At 32.9% G+C, this 18,616-nt stretch overlaps 1 long non-coding RNA gene across 1 annotated transcript; it reads right to left on the bottom strand.

Annotated features, from left to right (window-relative positions):
• Positions 1-15,871: 15,871 nt before the first annotated feature.
• LOC143076235 (uncharacterized) lies at positions 15,872-17,662 on the bottom strand. The gene is made up of 3 exons (XR_012978574.1): positions 17,529-17,662; positions 16,836-16,945; positions 15,872-16,418 (listed from the first exon to the last, which is right to left on the bottom strand). It is a non-coding gene; the product is annotated as an uncharacterized LOC143076235 (long non-coding RNA).
• Between the last annotated feature and the right edge of the window lie 954 nt (positions 17,663-18,616).

Raw genomic sequence — 18,616 nt, 5'->3', positions numbered from 1 at the left:
CGCGTAAACATTCAAATTCAAAAGAATTAAATAGATCTAATGATTATGGTTATGTAGACTTGTAACATATGTTTAGTTTTGTTTGGGAATCAAAGGTTATTTAATCTTACAAGTAAATTATTTTCACTAGATAGGATCCCGGCATGTAACAACAACGTCAATATGTTGTGAAGCATAAAACAGATTTGTCAAGGTCCTTAGTTACTAAGGGAGCTACCATTTGATTTTTATGGGGGGGCTAGGATGAAATTTGAAAAAAATAGGCAGGACAGGAGTTTTGAGTAAAAAAAAAAGGCAGGATGAGAAACTTGTTAAAAAAAAAAGACAGGATGACAATTTGTGTAAAAAAAGTCAGGATAAACTAGTAAAAAAAAAGGCAGGACCGAATAGAGTAAAAAATAAAAAGGCAGGACAGAGATTACAACTAAAAAAAAAAGCAGGACAAAATTTTTCATCCTAGCCCCCCCATAAAAATCAAATGGTAGCTCCCTAAGTTCATGTCTTAAACTTGTTTCAAAATAGGCGAGAAACATGTCACCTCCTTTTTTACATACTTAGCAGATGGTCACTCATCACAGCAATGGTGAAATATCGACTAGTTTCTAGATTTAGATTTTTTTACAAAGAAGTTTATATAGAGAGTTCATACTCTGTCCCTGACTGTCATACAAAACCTGATGAAAAGAGTGTATTTTGACGGTTGTGGTAAACTGTTATATTAGATAGATATAGGAATATGTGGTGTGTGTGTGTGACAATGAGACAACTCTCCATCCAAATAACAATTTATAAAAGTAAACCATTATAGGTCAATGTGATTTATTATCAATTTTTTGTATTCCAATTGTCGAATATAAAACAGCATTATCTACAGATTCAAAACATGATTGCAATGAGACAGCTATCTGCTAGAGACTTGATGCCGTAAAGATTCGTTCGTATGTTCCACTTGTGCAGACAGGACCAATTTGTGTTTCTTCTTAGAGATTTTGTTTTTACTTTTTGAGACCTCGGTGACCGAGTACGTGATTTATGTAGTTTACATACTGTATCACTTGACGGTGAACACTGAGGGTGTTTCCACCTAGATGTTCTGCTGGAAACTCTGTTATAAACAAAGCCATTTGAATAGGTCGTGTTGGAACACATATTGTATATATACTTTATTCTGTTATGAAGAACTATTTTCTTGTATGTCTTTTAATTTTAGAAGCCATCTGAAACCCGCTTCCACGGGTGCGAGATTTTCTCGCTATGTTGAAGACACATTGATGATCTTCGGCTGCTTTTCTGCTCTTTGGTCGGGTTGTTGACTTTTTGACACGTTTCCCATTGCCATTTTCAAATTAATTCCACTGGGACAAAAATTACAGTAGTAATGGAACTTATTTATAAAAGAACGTGCCCCACACGTTGAATGGGCGCTTGACAAAGATTGTCTTATTTAAGGTAGATTCATGGTATACCGCAATCTTGGATTGTAAAATCACAGTACTAAATCGGTCTAGTTATCTGCCCAAATCAGCAAATTTGGAAAGTTAACGAAAATACCTTGTGTGGAGTGAACGTCAATAAGACAGGAACCCAACAACCAAAGTAAACCAAAATATTTGTATATATCTCATTGGTCAAGCTTGGTACTTTGTCGTGTGGCGCGGTCGTTACCGCTAATGTTTAGCAAGTGTCATACTGGACTTAAATCAGTATAAGCGTGTGTTTGTAAGCTTTCAAATTCGCAATCTTTTTTTCATGTATTACACCATCTGCATGTAAATTCTCTTCATATCATCCGAAAATATATCCAAACAGTCCACTAGGACTAATAGTACTATAATAAAAGACTCAAGGACCACTCTGTTCGCCATAACACGCTTCCGTACTACTTCATTTTTATGACGCTGGGTAATTCTTATTTGGTGACTAAAAAGTGTATTGTTTTGGCGTATACAAAGTAATTAATTATGAATATTTGGGTGGTTAAAACTTTAACACCCTCTACTTATGTTTATAATAAAAACACTTAATTTTAAATCAAAGTTGATAAGAACATGATACTGTTATAATAAGATGATATAAATATTTCTGAACGTCGGTGAACTCTATTGCAGCTGTTACGTTACGTACAACATCTTTTGACATTATCAAATCAATATCTTCAAAAGAATATGAATATATAAACGTTTTATTCAATATATTAATTAACTTGTAATAAAAGCATGCAAAGCAATTGTATCATTCCAATCTTCGGAGCACTTGAACATAACGTCAGCGCAGGTTAGAAAATTTAACATTAAAGAAAAAAAGAACAAAAACGGAATGGATGTATTTTCTTCCGGTTTGTTTTTTCTGAACACTGCTACTTTGTGGTAACATGCTGTGAACACCAACGCAGCAAAATTAAATAGATATACAAACCGCTTGAATATAATCATTTCCGGAGTAAATCGAGTGCAGCATAGTTATTTTGAAGAAAACAGCTTGTTTCCTAGTACTAGTATTGAAATACTATAAAGATATATGATAAAAGTTTTATTCACGATACTGCCACGTGGTTCTTGCACTGTTAAAACATTAAGATTTGAAAAAGTTTACAAAAATAAAAATTGCAATTATACCTGAATATATATTTATCTTCAAACGAATTTATTCTAAATTGATAAATTTCTTTCAGATGGACATTTTTATGACATAAAACTGCAGGCATTTATGTAAACACTGTTGTTCTGGCGCTGTTTAAGATATCGAATCCTAAATGTTTTGTAATGTAAAAAGATAGCATTTTTCACATCTGGATCTGTTACCCATTTCTTAAACTATTTTTCTATAGCTGCCAATTTCATCGACAAAAATAAGCGTGTTTATTTGAGAATATGTCAAATATACGTAAAATAAATGGTTCACTTGAGAACCAGTGCTGCAGTTTTACGCGGTTTTGCTGAGGAAAATCTAATTATACGGACAGTCTTGCGTAACCTTGAATTAATATTTATTAAATTTTGAAACACATAGTTGCGTTTATATTACTAATGAACTGAATGATTGAAATATATTTCCTTTATCTTACACCTCTGAAAAATCAATCATCATAAAACTATCTAAACCAAGATACATGTATCTGGTAAATTCAATAGTTGAGCGTTTTAACAAACTTTACTTCAGCTGATGTTTCACTCTGATTTACACATTCACAAATGTACTGTTACCTGGCGAAAAATGTATATAAAAGGGTTGAGAGTATACAACCCAAAAGATTTTTTTTCTTCATATTAACGACTTTTGATTCCGGTTTGTGTTATTTTTCGACATGTTCCCTAATCTGTGGCTGGACACACTGGTACTAGGTCAAATGAGAGCAACGAATGATAGTAAAATCAAACATATAATCGGTGTAATATAGGGAAAAGTGAACCGCTTTCCGGTTATTTTATCGTTTGACTCCTTTTACGTTGCATTTTCTTGACTGAGTACCAGTATGTCCAAATAGTAACCTGTCGAAAAATAAAAACTCCGGAGTCGAAAGTTGGTAGTATGAGAAAAGTCTTTAAGGCTTAGATATAGATCGGTCAAAAAACGTCTGTGCTGAAGTTATAGCATAACTACATAATGTATGGGTAGGGAAACATCAACTGGCGTTTTTTAAAAAATAGAACGATTTCGACTAGTATTGCACCTGAACAAAAAAACGTATTTTAAAATAAAAAAAGAAATATCTGTTTAACATTATGATGAACAGAATTTCATTCGATAATACAAAAAAAAAAGTCAATGACGAAATGTGATACTAGTATATCTGAATTCTGATTCAATAATACACTTTCAATGGTATTTCCAAACGTAATAATATGCAAAATATTTTATTTGTAAGCAGTATACTAAAAATTATAAAAAAAAGTATAATATTAAAAAAAATCTTCAGTCAGATGTTCACAAGATATAATACTGATGTGTCCGTCAGATCTCAGTATTATCATTTTTGAATTCCGTCTCATATATTCCTATTGGAATTGAAAAACAATTTGCTTTTATGCAAATCTGTCAAATAAGCCAAGGCCTTATCTCTTAAAACTAAAACATCGTGCTTCAAAATGTCTCGTACACAGATATAAATGTGGGTAAACTATCATTTGTATAACGCCTTAGTTCGTGTCAAATTTTTCTAAAAAAAACTTTTTGATTAATAGCCATTTAAAGTCAAATATGTCAATTTCAATATATGTATGACGTCACAGCAACATCACGCCTGACATTTCAATATAGAGGTGCCCAGATTATATCATGCTATTCCTCTATCAACAAAACTAACTCAACTTAGGAATGATAATAGAATTTTACCGCCACTGTTAATTTGTGGGGTAAAAAGGGATAGGAAAAGAGGGGGTTGCAAAAATGGATCTTATTTTACATCCTCGTTTGACGGTGAGTTAAATGTTGCCAAACTGATTCCTGATGGCAAATAGAAGTTTTACAGAACCTTTAGAACACACGCAAAAAAGCAAGTTAATTCATGCACAGAAAATCTGGTTTATATTCAGTTTTCAGTGCACATGCAAATATCGTTTGTCGAATCATTACAAAACGCATAAATCTGTGTATATCCCATAGCTAGAATTCTTAATTAATTATAAACCAATATATTTTGCTAAATATTGATTAATTACTGCAATACGGCTGATATACACCACTGTTCACCGCGGTTATTTTTGTTTATTGTAAAACTGATAACACTTGCATATGGCATGCACTGTAGATGATATAGTTGGCATTTTAAATTTAACAGAAATTGAATGTTTTGTTTTGTCATTATAGATTAAAAGAAATGCTAAGATTATGTTCCCACGCTTTGTATAACCTTAGAGGTGTTAAATACTTTGAGATTACAATCGAAGGGAAATAATCCATGTGGTTTTCCACGAAAATAATTAATTGAAGAAGCTTTAATCAAAAGGATATTCATAAAGTAGAAGAGTTCATAATATCCTGGTGTTATATTTCTATTTTTTTAAACTGCATGTTTAATTGGTAAGACTACGGTTGACCGCTCAGATTTTGATATCAGTCTATTCGCGGCGGAATGATTTCTATTGCGGAACTATAAATAGATATAGGATGATGTGGTATGAGTGCCAATGAGACAACTCTCCATCCAAGTAACAATTTATAAAATGAAACCATTATAGATTAAACTACGACCTTCAACACGGAGCAAGCACGGAACAGCAAGATCTAAAGGACCCCAAAATTACTAGTATCTATTTCAGGACCAATTGTCCAGTTCAAAAAACCAACAAAAGATGATGTTAAAAATGCATGACTTTGTTTTACCTGTACGAAATTTTCGTGTGATAGATGACCACGATTATTTCGTTTCCGCAATCCCGTCATAAAATTGCTCTTCAGCATGTTGAGTGCACGTATCTAGCGTGATAGAAATCCATACAGCATAATTCAGCGAAAACCACTATAAGGGATCGTCTTACAGTACCTTGTAGTAAGTTAAGTGATTGCTCATTGTTGAAGACCTTTTTAATACTCTAGACAATTGACGGCTCATAATACAACAAAAAAAGAACATTTTCAAATTTAAAAAAATCTACAATGCCAACAATAAAACAAAACGTGGACTATTCAAAGTGTGTTACTTTCGATGCACTTTCGTTACCATTTTGCGTCCTATGATTGTTGACCAATCGACGAATACCAAAAATATCCCATCATTCAAACTTGATGCATTTAACCTTAATTCGTTCTTTTATAATGGAATAGTTGTGATTTTATTTTGCAACAGGCTTTTAAGATAAAGTAGAAATGCAACTGGAAAATGGATCATAATATCTAAAACAAATTATACTGATAGAATTAAAAGCAAATTTCAAGCTCCCTGGAGTCGATTTGTACTTTTGATATTTCATGAAGTAAATTCAATATGGTTCTTTTAATCGACGAAAATTATTATTTAATTAGTGTTAATTTGATTTCTGTCTTCGAGATGTGTATTTCACCATTAAATTAAATCGCGATTATTTTTTATCGATTATTAATGCGATTATTGTAGTTAATCCATCGGTTGATAACTTTTGATCGTTTTATAGTCTTTGGAGTATTTCAACAACCATGGCATCATAGGAAAACAAACTGTAAAGTGGCGAGATGATCATAGGAATACTGCATTACACGCTTTTGGCTCTAACAGTTGTTTTATCATCAGTAAGATCTAGACTTCAAAGTTTTTTTCTTGTATTGTTTTTTTGTTGTTGGTAAAAGTGATTTGAAAGGATTTTTGTATAGTGATAACAGTAATAAAAAAAATGTACCAAAAAATTGACGGTCTTAAAATCTGGCCCTTTTTTCTTAAAACACGGATGACCTTGGACTACGTGGAATTATCCAATCAAAGCGCAGGTTTTTTTTTTCTACTAATTTTTTTTTTATATTAAACTTTGATAAAAACAACAGATGACTCGGGCAAAGTTGTCATTTTTTAACTCATACTCCAATACCAACCAATCAAAATGCTGGATTTCATGTTTATTTTTGTCCTCCGAGCACTGAGCAAAGTTTTATGACTTCAACCCCTGGCAAAAGAAAAACTTTGACAGTGACAAACCGGGCTTAAGATCCTTTTTGAAAATTCATGCCGTGATGCATCCATACGCAGCCTCATCGAATTATACGCACTGCACGTTTAAACATCTTTGCAACAACTCCGATGGATGTTGCAATGCAAACTTGTCTAGTCAGATTGTGGACGTTAAATCTGATGCCTCGTGTAGAGAGAATGATACGCTCTCTGCACGTTAAGAACCATTGCAACAACTCTTTGGGGTCTGTTCAGGTGCATGGCCTGTAGCAAGACAAAATTTCTCTCCCTATTCCTACTAATAATTTACCCTGATTTTCCATTGGCATATGCATGAAATATTTGTCATTGGACGTTAATACAGCAAAAATCTTTAAAATATTGTAGCGATAAATACTACTATGTTTGATTCAACAGCTAGACATTATTCTTCAAAGTGACATTAAAAGGAATTGGATGAACAGTAAACTGGTAATTCACGGACTACTTGCGTCTCGCAGATATCCATTGCTACCATGTGGCGTTCATTTAACATTTTTTATCCTATGTTTGTTGTGTTTGAGATTTTAATTTTGTCTTTGAATAACGGACTTTCTGTTTTCCTCGGAGTTCAGTAGTTTTGTTATTTTACTGACATTTTGTTATGTTTGAATGAATAAATACACAGCCACTTCGAGTCTGAATTGGGACTTTACATTTTATGCTGCTTGAGGACATTGCAGGGTGAATACCACGCTCTGTGTACGTAAAAGAACCATAGCGCAACCTGACAAATGCACTAATTGTCTATTTGTTCTAGTCATAAGATGACACATCTGTCACTGGAAGCATAATCAAGTAAGCTTCAATCAATCAACTTTTCTTTTCTAGTATTGTGTGTGGTTTACCGAGTAAGAAAACGGATTACTTAATATATTAAAAGACTTTAACCGCACGTGCCAACGATACAAATAGTTAACAAATTAGTAAGATCACTTTTATAACACGAAAGGTACATTAAAAGCGTTCTTGGTGGAATTGAAGCAATATGTTCCCTTACTCAAATTTGAAATTAAACGAAATTGTTCGGTGGAGAAATAAATTATTCATTCAAAACATATCGTATGCTTAATGCATTTACATCACCAAACTAAAATGGCAACATATAACTTCACTGTTTTATACAGAGGTTTAGCAGTTCACAGCAGTAATTTATTATTCAAAGTGTAATTGAATCTTAATCATAAATAATAAGTCAGATTTGATTTCGACGTATTCGAGTGCACCTTCTTATAGTTTACACTTGATACGATTTTAATTATCAAACTAACACAAGATGTTGTCAATAAAGTGTCAAAACAAATGCTACTTCTGTAAATTTACAAGGCATACGTACTGAATATCTTATCTCGCTGGCAATATAGAGGAACAACATATTTTAGGCTCCAAATTTTTGTATAAATCTTTAATTTATCAGCGGATCAAAGATCATCGATGACTACAATTGTAATTTATCATATGCCCAGGCTTTCGTGACCTGCATAGCATTCCCCTCTACAAGCATCCAGGACCTTTGATATAAAACAGGTAATTTCTGAAGAAAAAAAAAAAAATACTATATAACCGTCGAAGCCAATAAATCAATCATTCAATCAATAACAAACGTACTAGATACACATGCCCTGGTGGCATACCTCTAAAACATTAACAGTACCAATTTTACTGCAACAGATATATATATATGCAAGTACCTACTGGGATGGTGATACCTTCGGATACTTAATACAATCTACCAGCGGATGTATAAACTGGTCCGCCGCTCCATCTACAGCTTCGCACCAGTGTAGCTATAAGTAAACACAACAGGGGTCCAGTTTAGCGGATGTATCGACCCAGTTGTAGTAATAGTAACAATTTTGCTGCTCCAGATGTGCATTTCGACAATCAATGTTTCACCACTGTTGCTATAGGTCGAAACATTTGAAAATATAAAACCTAATGAGCTGATCAAACTTAAATGAAGGACCAAAGTATAGCCAAATCTTGACAAGGAACTAGAGCTTGTCATGAGGCATGAGAGAGATTTTTTTTTTTAAAATGAATTCAAAAATTTATATTTCAGCAAATATCAGAGTTCTCATCTTTTATAGGAGGTTTTTAAGACGATTCCCGTCTCCCGTGAACAATATAAACCGGCCTGATTTATTTAAAAATCGACGAAGAAAATGCTGAATTTTGAGCTCGTTTTGCTCGAATACTATTTTGAATTCATAACGGCCAGTTGTTATAGGGCATAATCGAACATATCGTCTTTCGCTTTGTAACTTATATTAGGGAATTAGAGAATGGTTATCTAGAACTAAGGATTTTGTAATATCAAAATACACCCCACTTTTACCAACTAGGAAAATTATGTAATGAAGTGTACTGTTTATTTTACATTGAATGTGAGTTTATTTAATTGCCGTTAAGTTTAATGGGTTCGTTATTGAAACACAACGCTGAAATGAACAATAAATTTACAGGAATCCAATGCTACGATAATATAACGCTCTAATTGGATGCAATTAAACAAATAAACAAGATAAGATACAACGGGAAGCCATCACAACATTAAATTTACTTATGTAATTAATTGGAACAAACGTGATAATGTGACGCATGGAAATATTTTCGTTTCTGTTGAAAACATGGCGGGTTTAAAAAAAAACCAGCATAATTTGAGCACTAGACTCATCGTAAGTAATTTATAGGAAATATTTGCGACTGGACGATAAAAAGAACAATCTTGTGTTGACGAGAACGTATTATTGATATTTGGTATTGATCATATTGAATATAGGATTTCGATTTCTTAAATTCTTGAGCGCTATGAATATGAATATTCATATGATAATGATCTATCATGTTTCCCCCTCCTATTTAGATAGCAAATGTCGAAAGAAGAGTAAACGTATACTCTAAAACCCCATCTTTTCTGGTAAACATCAAGCTTTATCTCAAGTAACGAAAAACTTATCAATCGGTTTAAACATTGACTTAGGACAACAAGAGGATGACTATTTAGTTATGCATTTTATTTTTACCACACATCCAATGACAAATATTTCACAGGTATTCTTTCCGAGATCATTTGTTTATATTAAACCCACAGCAAACTATATAAAAGCCAACGAAATAATAGAATTAAAACTATTCAAACGAAAAAATATTGGCCTGCTTTATGTATACCAACCAATAAACGAAAAACAAATATGATGTTTAGCAACAAACGAAAACTACTGAATTACGAGCTCCTGACTTTGGAAGACATATACATATTATGGTGAGCATGTATGTGGGCGCCCCAATCCACTGATCTGGGACAGTGGATTACAATTAATAGCAATGTAGGAACATTTATCGAGACAACAATTGGTGCAAAGATCCATCGTGATGCTCACCTTGCTTTCCCGAAGTACTGTTGATTAAATCATAGAAACACTTGAGCTTGCTTTTAGTAACTGCGAGCATTTTTTTATTGATGCAATTTGTTATTTGTTTTATGTTTTGTTATTCATCTCAAATATCTTTAGAGTAAATGACTTTTTCCTATGCATACTGTATTTATTGATTAATATTTTAAGAGTTTTTCCTGAACTGGTATTTTAAAGTAGGCACCTTTACATACATTTTGCTAACCTACTGATTGCAGTTAAGAGGGCAAAGGAAAGGGATAAACAATAGCATAACCTCGAATTATTATCACACCCGAGTCCACATTACGGACTGTAACAGTACACGTAGTTGTCTCACACCATGCATATCGTCGTAATATTTTTCGATACATGGAAAATGGTGTTTAATTAAAGCTGGTAATGTTGTAGAATGTCCCGGAATGTTCTTTTTTGGTTAATTTAGTCGTCTAACTCTATTTATTCATATGGTTTTGGTGATGTGGAGTTACTTCGTCAAAAAATACAAAAATCTGAAACCAAACAAAAAGCAACATGAGCTTAAGGTATATGTTTGTTTTTCTGATTGTTGTATTCATTTTCTAAGTATAAATGTGTTACAATCAATTTGATCTATGTAAGTCAAATTAATCTAGATCATCTTTTATTATTCTGCCATTAATCTGTCTTGTGCATTTTGCTTCGAGGATTACTTAAGAAGACACGAAGCTTTATATTTACGGAAATACAATGACTGCTTGAGAAAAGTTTGTAACAAGCGTTTGACAAGATAATAAAATCTTACAACTAATAAATTCCTGACCTACTTAAGCACGGATAATTGATTGAATGCTAGTTTTAATCCAGTGACACACAATAAAAATAAATTGAACCGCGATTACGTATTACCATTCTTAAATTTCTTCGTTTGTGTGTTTTTTCTCTCAATTTGACCGATATATTTTAAAACCAGACAATTTTATTGATGGTTAAAGGTTGCTATTCAGTTTAGAATCAGTAGATATTTTCCAAGCAGAACTGTCTTTGCGTTGGAGCACTATCGCTAATGAAGAACAAATTCGATTTGACGACGCTCTAATAAATCTTGAATTGATTTCATGTAAGAGAAACTCCGAAATCTTGATCCTGTGCTGCATAAAAAAATTACAATTGAATTTATTGACAGAATAAAAAAGATATTGGTTAAACTTCAAAGATTCAGAAGAATGAAGCGACTTCTAAGGGACAAGGTTCAATAAAGGCCAAATACGGCCTTAAATTTAACTTTATGTAAGATTTTAAAATGGACATAATTTGGATCTTAAATGGATCTGCTTCATAAGCGTTACTTACTACTAAGTTAAACCAGTTTCTTTGTAAAAGCAAATTTCAGGCTTCAAAGTCAGCTCATTTTGGGTAAATTGTCAAAAAAACCCTATTTATATGCTTTTCGGATATAAAAGCTTCATGAAACTCCTCGTCAATTTTAACCCTTGATGAACCTACTCCTTTCATGATAAGGTTTTCAACAATACCTGTAACCCGAATCGTAGGTAAACATTTTGGAAGGCTCAGTGTCTTCCATTTTGATGTAAACCAAATGACCGTGAAACCTCGATTGGCTATATGCATAAAGGATAAAAACGCAGTTACATCTGGGATAATTTGGAATGTTAATTCGATAATGTAAAATAAGTAGAGGGCCACGCTCGAGGGATGCATAAGTATCCCTTGGCAAGTAAAACTCAAGACTCCCTGTTAAACGGACCCTGTGCATAATTGCAACCCTTAATCCAATTCGACAAGTCACACAGAACCTAGCCTTTGGATTATTCTTAACTTTAGCTCTTTCTGAATAAGCATGAAATATGTGCCACTGGACGGTAGGACAAGCACCCACCCTCATCAAACCAATCACTCCATTGTCAAAGTCTAAATCGTCTCGAGCCTTGACCAGTGATTTTTCTTTAAAATAAATAATTCCAGATACTACCGAGATTTCAACTTAGGACTCAACGGTACCACGCGCATTACGGCGTTAAAATATGTTTTAATTACCCTGTCCTTCTGTAAGATTTGATATTATACTAAATACATCTCTTATCTCAAACAAGCTTTTAGTTCTTAATCTGCTTATTTAGAAATAATGTCGTCATACATGACACTTCCGGTTAGATTTAATTCACCGGAGTCATGAACAATACAATCAAGACGAGATATCAATTGTCAAGTTGCAATGCATCGATACCCTAGCTCCTTTTGGGATTTGGATCGTAGCAACACGTATACAGTCTATCACCACAATACCCAACTTAGGGAGCTACCATTTGATTTTTATGGGGGGGCTAGGATGAAAAATTTTGTCCTGCCTTTTTTTTTTAGCTGTAATCTCTGTCCTGCCTTTTTATTTTTCACTCTGTTCGGTCCTGCCTTTTTTTTTTTTTAATTTATCCTGACTTTTTTTACCTAAATTGTCGTCCTGACTTTTTTTTTTTTGCAAGTGTCTCATCCTGCCTTTTTTTTTTACTCAAAACTCCTGTCCTGCCTATTTTTTTCAAATTTCATCCTAGCCCCCCCATAAAAATCAAATGGTAGCTCCCTTATCATTTCAGTATTAGTGTCTCGAATATGTCAGTATATATATTGCACTACTTATTATTGTGAGTACAAATTCAATCTGAAACTTTTGTAAATGATTATGAATAGAATGTAGCAGTTAATCCTTTGATAATATAAAGTACTTAGACAAAGTTTGGCTCCAAGAAATCATTCAGTTTTATACAGGCCAAACTTGAATAGGTTATAAGATTATAAGTTTGATATACAATTTCATTAGATTATATTATCAACCCTTTCACGCACAACATACGTAAAAAACGGTATATGAATGTTGACCCCAAAAAAAGAGTTATAGATACCAAAGTGAAAATCCAATCGAATAAGTTATAGAGATCCGATACAACGTTTGGGTCTTTTTTCTTAGTTTATCATTTATTTGCGCATTCACACTGAAAAGTGGGTCGTCTGATATAGGCTGAACAGTACAAACTAAAGTAAAATAAATTAAAAGTTTTCATCCTTTTCATTTTTTAAAGCTTTCCTAAAAATATAAAACGGCATGCTACATTTAAAATTAGTGATAACAATAAAAATTGTAAGCTCGCTATGCTAGGTTGCCATTTCAAAAAACAAAAATTGTACCCTACTTTGGCAGTCCGTTCGTCCAATAAACATTTCCTTCACCCTTTTCTCGGATTGAAGAGAATGACTTCATACTTGGTAAAAAACTTGACAGGTATGAGTGGTAAGATGTGAACCTGTTAAGCTGTCTATTTCGTTTTTTTTTCGAAACTTTGAATTATATGTTGGATGTGATTAAGTCAGATGTTTTGGCCTTTAACCAACTGGTCCTCTTTTGCTGTTTCTATAACTAAGAGACATTTCAGCATGCACACTTTTGTTTATGAATATGACTACATGTCCTACAGAACTGCACAAAAAAATGGGCTTTTTACCTCACCAACTGACATTCTCATAGAAGGTGACGAGTTTAAACTAGTTTGTTGGTGACATGCCACACCTACTAAGCACAGTCTTACATAAGAACAAACTATAAACAATCACTTGAAAAGGACTGAACTCTTCAGATCCGCGATACAAATCAGACATTTTTAGATGGTGACGTTGCCTTGTCACCATCTTATGGTGTTTATATATCTCAACTTGTACGATTCGCTCTTGTATGTAACAGCGTATAAGATTTTAGCGAGAGAAATTTATGTATTACTGAAATTTTTTTACACCAGGGTTTTCGATATTACAAACTAGTCAAAAAATTTACTAAATTTTTATCATCGGTATAAGGAAATAATTCGTAAATATAACTCAACATGCAGACATCTTATACGTTCATATATTTCACATTCAATCTTTTATGGTAATATTCTTAACAAAGCACAAAAATGTCAGTATTCACCTCAAAAACTTACAAAACCTTTAAACAGACTTATTAAGAAGGGATATAGTTACGATACTGTTGATTCACTTATATGGTCTTTGCATCGGAACTAAACACATTTATCTGAAAAACAGTTGTTGGCATGACACGAGTTATGTTCTTCTCATATATTTTATGATAGTATGATACTAAACCCCTAACGGGAGGGATTGTGCCTGATATTCATATGACGAAGGCATAATCTTTCAATCAATATTTGAGGTCTGGAGCTGGCATGTCAGTTTACTGCTAGTAGTCTGTTGTTATTTATGTTTTATTGTCATTTTGTTTATTTTCTTTTGTTAAATCTTCTGACATCGGACTCGGGCTTCTCTTGAACTGAATTTTAATGTGCGTATTGTTATGCGTTTACTTTTCTACATTGGCTAGAGGTATAGGGGGAGGGTTGAGATGTCATAAACATGTTTAACCCCGCCGCAATTTTGCGCCTGTCCCAAGTCAGGAGCCTCTGACTTTTGTTAGTCTTGTGATTTTTAATTTTAGTTTCTTGTGTATAATTCGGAGTTTAGTATGACGTCCATTATCACTGAACTAGTATACATATTTTTTAAGGGGCCAGCTAAAGGACGCCTCCGGGTGCGGGAGTTTCTCGCTACATTGAAGACCCATTGGTGGCCTTCGGCTGTTGTCTGCTCTATGGTCGGGTTGTTGTCGCTTTGACACATTCCCCATTTCCTTTCTCTATTTTAAATATCCAACCAAACACAGACCAGTCATGGCAGGGTATTTATACTTATCTTACCTCATATACATTTCTTGGAAAATGATTGGTTAAAAACGTCCGCGTGCAGACCGTGTATATTTCATATTAGGCAAGTAGGGAGGCGGGGCTTATTTTATACACGGTTAGTAGTGGTGTTACGTCCCTTTATATTCCATATAAGGTAAGAAGGGGCGGGGCTTATTTCATACACGGTAAGTAGTGGTATATTACGTCCCTTTATAAAACAAGAAAGAAGAAACTTAAAAGGTTTCAACAGACGAAGAAATTGATGATTAAAATTGAAATCAATTCATAAAACAAATTTAAAATAACAAGTTGTTATTGTTGGCATCTGTTTTTGTAGGAGCAATGGAAGTAGTGTCTTGATGCTAACAGTATTAAAGACTTGCTCATTTTGATAGGTCACTAGTCTTAATTTCACACGTTAAGATAGTCGGTAAGATAAATTCATTACATAGTGTGCTGGTGACCTAATACGGTATATATGGGGTCAGTAAATTCCATATGGGGTGAGAGCTATATGGAATTTACTGACCCCATATATACCATTGTAGGTCACTAGCACCCTATATAACTAATAATTTCAACAAAAAAAAAAACAAAAAAGACACTAAGTACAAATCTGATAATACTCACAATTACTGACACCTATTTCAAAGTCTATAACAACTAAAATAATATATTAATCAGTATATTTCCAACATAACATCCTATGGATTTAGTGTAAAAACGTCATTAACACAAGTAGTAAATAAAAGTGTTAAGAATCTGAACACTTTTTGAACGTTCTTTTGTAACACTTCTGGAACGCGTAACAGTGTTCTAAATATTAACATTGGTGTTCCAGTTTTTAACATTATGTGTGCATCTTTAGAACGCTATGTGTGTTATTCTTGAACGTATAGTGTGTACTCCTTGAACGCCCAGTGTTTGAATCTGGAACATGTCCTTGTGAGCAAATTTGTATGCCGTTACGCATTCCAAGCCTTGTAACACTTCTGGAACACTCGGACTGCGTTCCAGAAATATGTGTTAATATCCAGAACACATAGCGTATATTACTGGAACACAATTTTACATGTTCCAGAAAAAAAGTGTTCTATTCTCTGAAACATTAGTGTGGTCTTGTAAAACAAATAATTTAATTAATTAAAAACGTCTTTAATTGATTAAAAGAGGTAGAATTAAAAAAAAGTACAATACAATGTGAAATATTGAAGCAACTTTAAAATGACAAGTTCGACAAGTTAAATAATATAACATCTGTAATTTGCAAAATGTGTCCAAATATTAAATCACAAACAAAATGTTCATCATATTTAAAATTGTTATGTGACACAATGTCTAGTGGCTTATGAACACAGTTTAACTCATCGTTTGCAACTTCTTAAGTCAAGCACTGTCCTGAATTTCTTTTCAAAATACTGATGTCAATGGCCCGTTTATCACCAATAATTTCAATAATCCTCAGCCTGCATAGCACTCAGATAGTCAATATCAAACATAAAATACCCTGTGTATATGCTGCTAGTGGTCGAGTCAACGTTTATGTAACACTGCTACCTTGGGTACTTTTAAACATGATTTGAGTCGTCTAAAACTGATTTTGAGCTTCCATTTTTTTAGAGGATTCGTCTCCTTGGGTTATAACTACTCTTTAACTTTATTATCCATCAACCGTAAGTTCTAGAATGTAAAATATAAAGTGTATGAGTAAACAAATTATTAACCATCATGTCGATATTGCTTAAGAATTATAAACTTTTATTTGTTTTTGTAATTCCATTATACTTGTCAGCACTATTAGATAAGATGCATGTATTAAAAAGTGGTAAACATGTATTTTTAAGTAAGTGTTCTATAGCTTTTTAAAAAAGATGATAGAAAGTGTCCAGCAAAGACATATGAAGATATGTAGTAATTTTACTTATGATCTGTATACGGATAATTCCACTTTAAATTGATTTAATTATATCGAATTTAGCTCAAATAGTTTTATGATTAATGTAAACAAGTGAATGGTGCACATTTTATTGATAAATCTGCAATAACAAAACTTGTCAGAAGTCAATGGGCACTCCTATTAAAAATTCTTAAACTTACATATAGTACTTTTATGGTGCAGGATAAGTAGTCATCTCTTGAACTGCGAAATTTTCTCTTCATTCTCGAGGTATGCACGAACAATTACCCCTAAATACTGTGTTTGTACCCTATAAAAGTAACATAGGAATGCATTACAATACATGAACAAGTGCACAACGGTGGAAATTTGCTAAAATGAATTACTAAGAATTAAGTATTTAAGAATGAGAAAGCTATTAATAACATATAAATGAGAAATTTAATTTGTGTTCCAGTATGCCTTTTTACAAACTTCTATCTTGACAGTGCAATGCCATGACATTTTTTTGTATTTTTGGACAAATCCTTATAATTGCATTGGTTTTATTTTATTAACAAATTTACATCCTCAAAAGTGAAGATAATCGTTCAAAATCTTCTTGTTGCTTTCTATACACAATGGTTGCGTCATGTTTGGAACACATGAGGTTCAGAGAAAACGATTAGCTGGAACGCATCATGTTCGAGACCAGAACACAGTTAGATCTATACATTTACATTGGTTATTTTTTTTGTTAATAACATGATCATTTAAATGTATTCTCTCAAAGAACATCCTACTTTTTAATCGAATTATGGCGGCAGTGTGTCCTGTCAAAGAAGAAATTTGTTGATTTAATACTAAAAAAAAATTATGTTCGTATAATGTGTTATTGATATCGATAAACATACCCGTTAAATAAAGTTTTGTTGTTAATTTTCTTCAGTGAAGCTTCTTCAATCACGATCAAAAACCAAACTTCCGGTACATAAATACGTCACGCGCTGTTATATACGCGGACATGATTGAACACATGGCGTACGGGAAAAATTGTAAATTTGAACGCATCATGTTCGGCTCCAGAACGCTTTTACAATAGCAACGTTTTCATGAGCATTTGCGCATTTAAATTGTTTAAAAAGTATAAGTAAAGAACTGAAGTCGTTAAGGAAAAAGATTTATATTAAAAATCAATCATTTGCACGCTTTAGCTAAAATACATTTATCGTCAAATTGTAATACGAATCACCCTTATTCATCGCCTGTTTGACTCTGAAGCGATGAAATATTTTTTCACTCCCCATTACAATATTAGAACATTTTTAGTGTTCAATTTAGAACACTTGTCTTGAACATGTGCGTTAAGGGCATACGATACATTTACAGGGGAGGTAATGACGTTGCTAACGTAAATTGTTATTTTCGCGACGTCAAACGGTGACTTATCGGGAAAAGATGCAGTTTTTGGCTAATTTTTAGCATTCAAACTGATTTAACTTGAAAACGAGTTCATGGACCCCCCTTTTTTAAAATGGCATTTGGTTTGATTACGTAAGAAGATTATGTGTACCAATTTTAAATAAACGTAAATCGTGCAATTTTTTTAAATTTTATAAATATACAGCCAAAAATTACGTTTTTTTCCTACAATCATGATCATTTGATAAATTTGAGTTATTTGTAAAAATAAAATGTACAAATTTATGCAATATTTATATAACACACGAATTACAAATAATTTAACAAAAAACAGATCGTGTTTATCTTTTAAAACAAAAAAGTTATGTATTTCTATCGAAAGGAAAAATATGTCCACAAATCCGTATTTTGAGGAAATATCTGAAATTTGAACCTCAATTTACTCAAAAAGTAGCACATGAAGGTATATTTTTTATAACATATATGATTTGATCAGATTTAAAATAGCCTATATACAAATTTTCATCAACTTGTAAATACAGGATCAAAACTGTATCGTATGCCCTTAAAAGACTGAACA

Source organism: Mytilus galloprovincialis, chromosome 5 (assembly GCF_965363235.1).
Source record: "Mytilus galloprovincialis chromosome 5, xbMytGall1.hap1.1, whole genome shotgun sequence".
NCBI lineage: Eukaryota > Metazoa > Mollusca > Bivalvia > Mytilida > Mytilidae > Mytilus > Mytilus galloprovincialis.
Note: the sequence above shows the minus strand (reverse complement) of the source record. Positions and strands in the feature narration are given on the sequence as shown.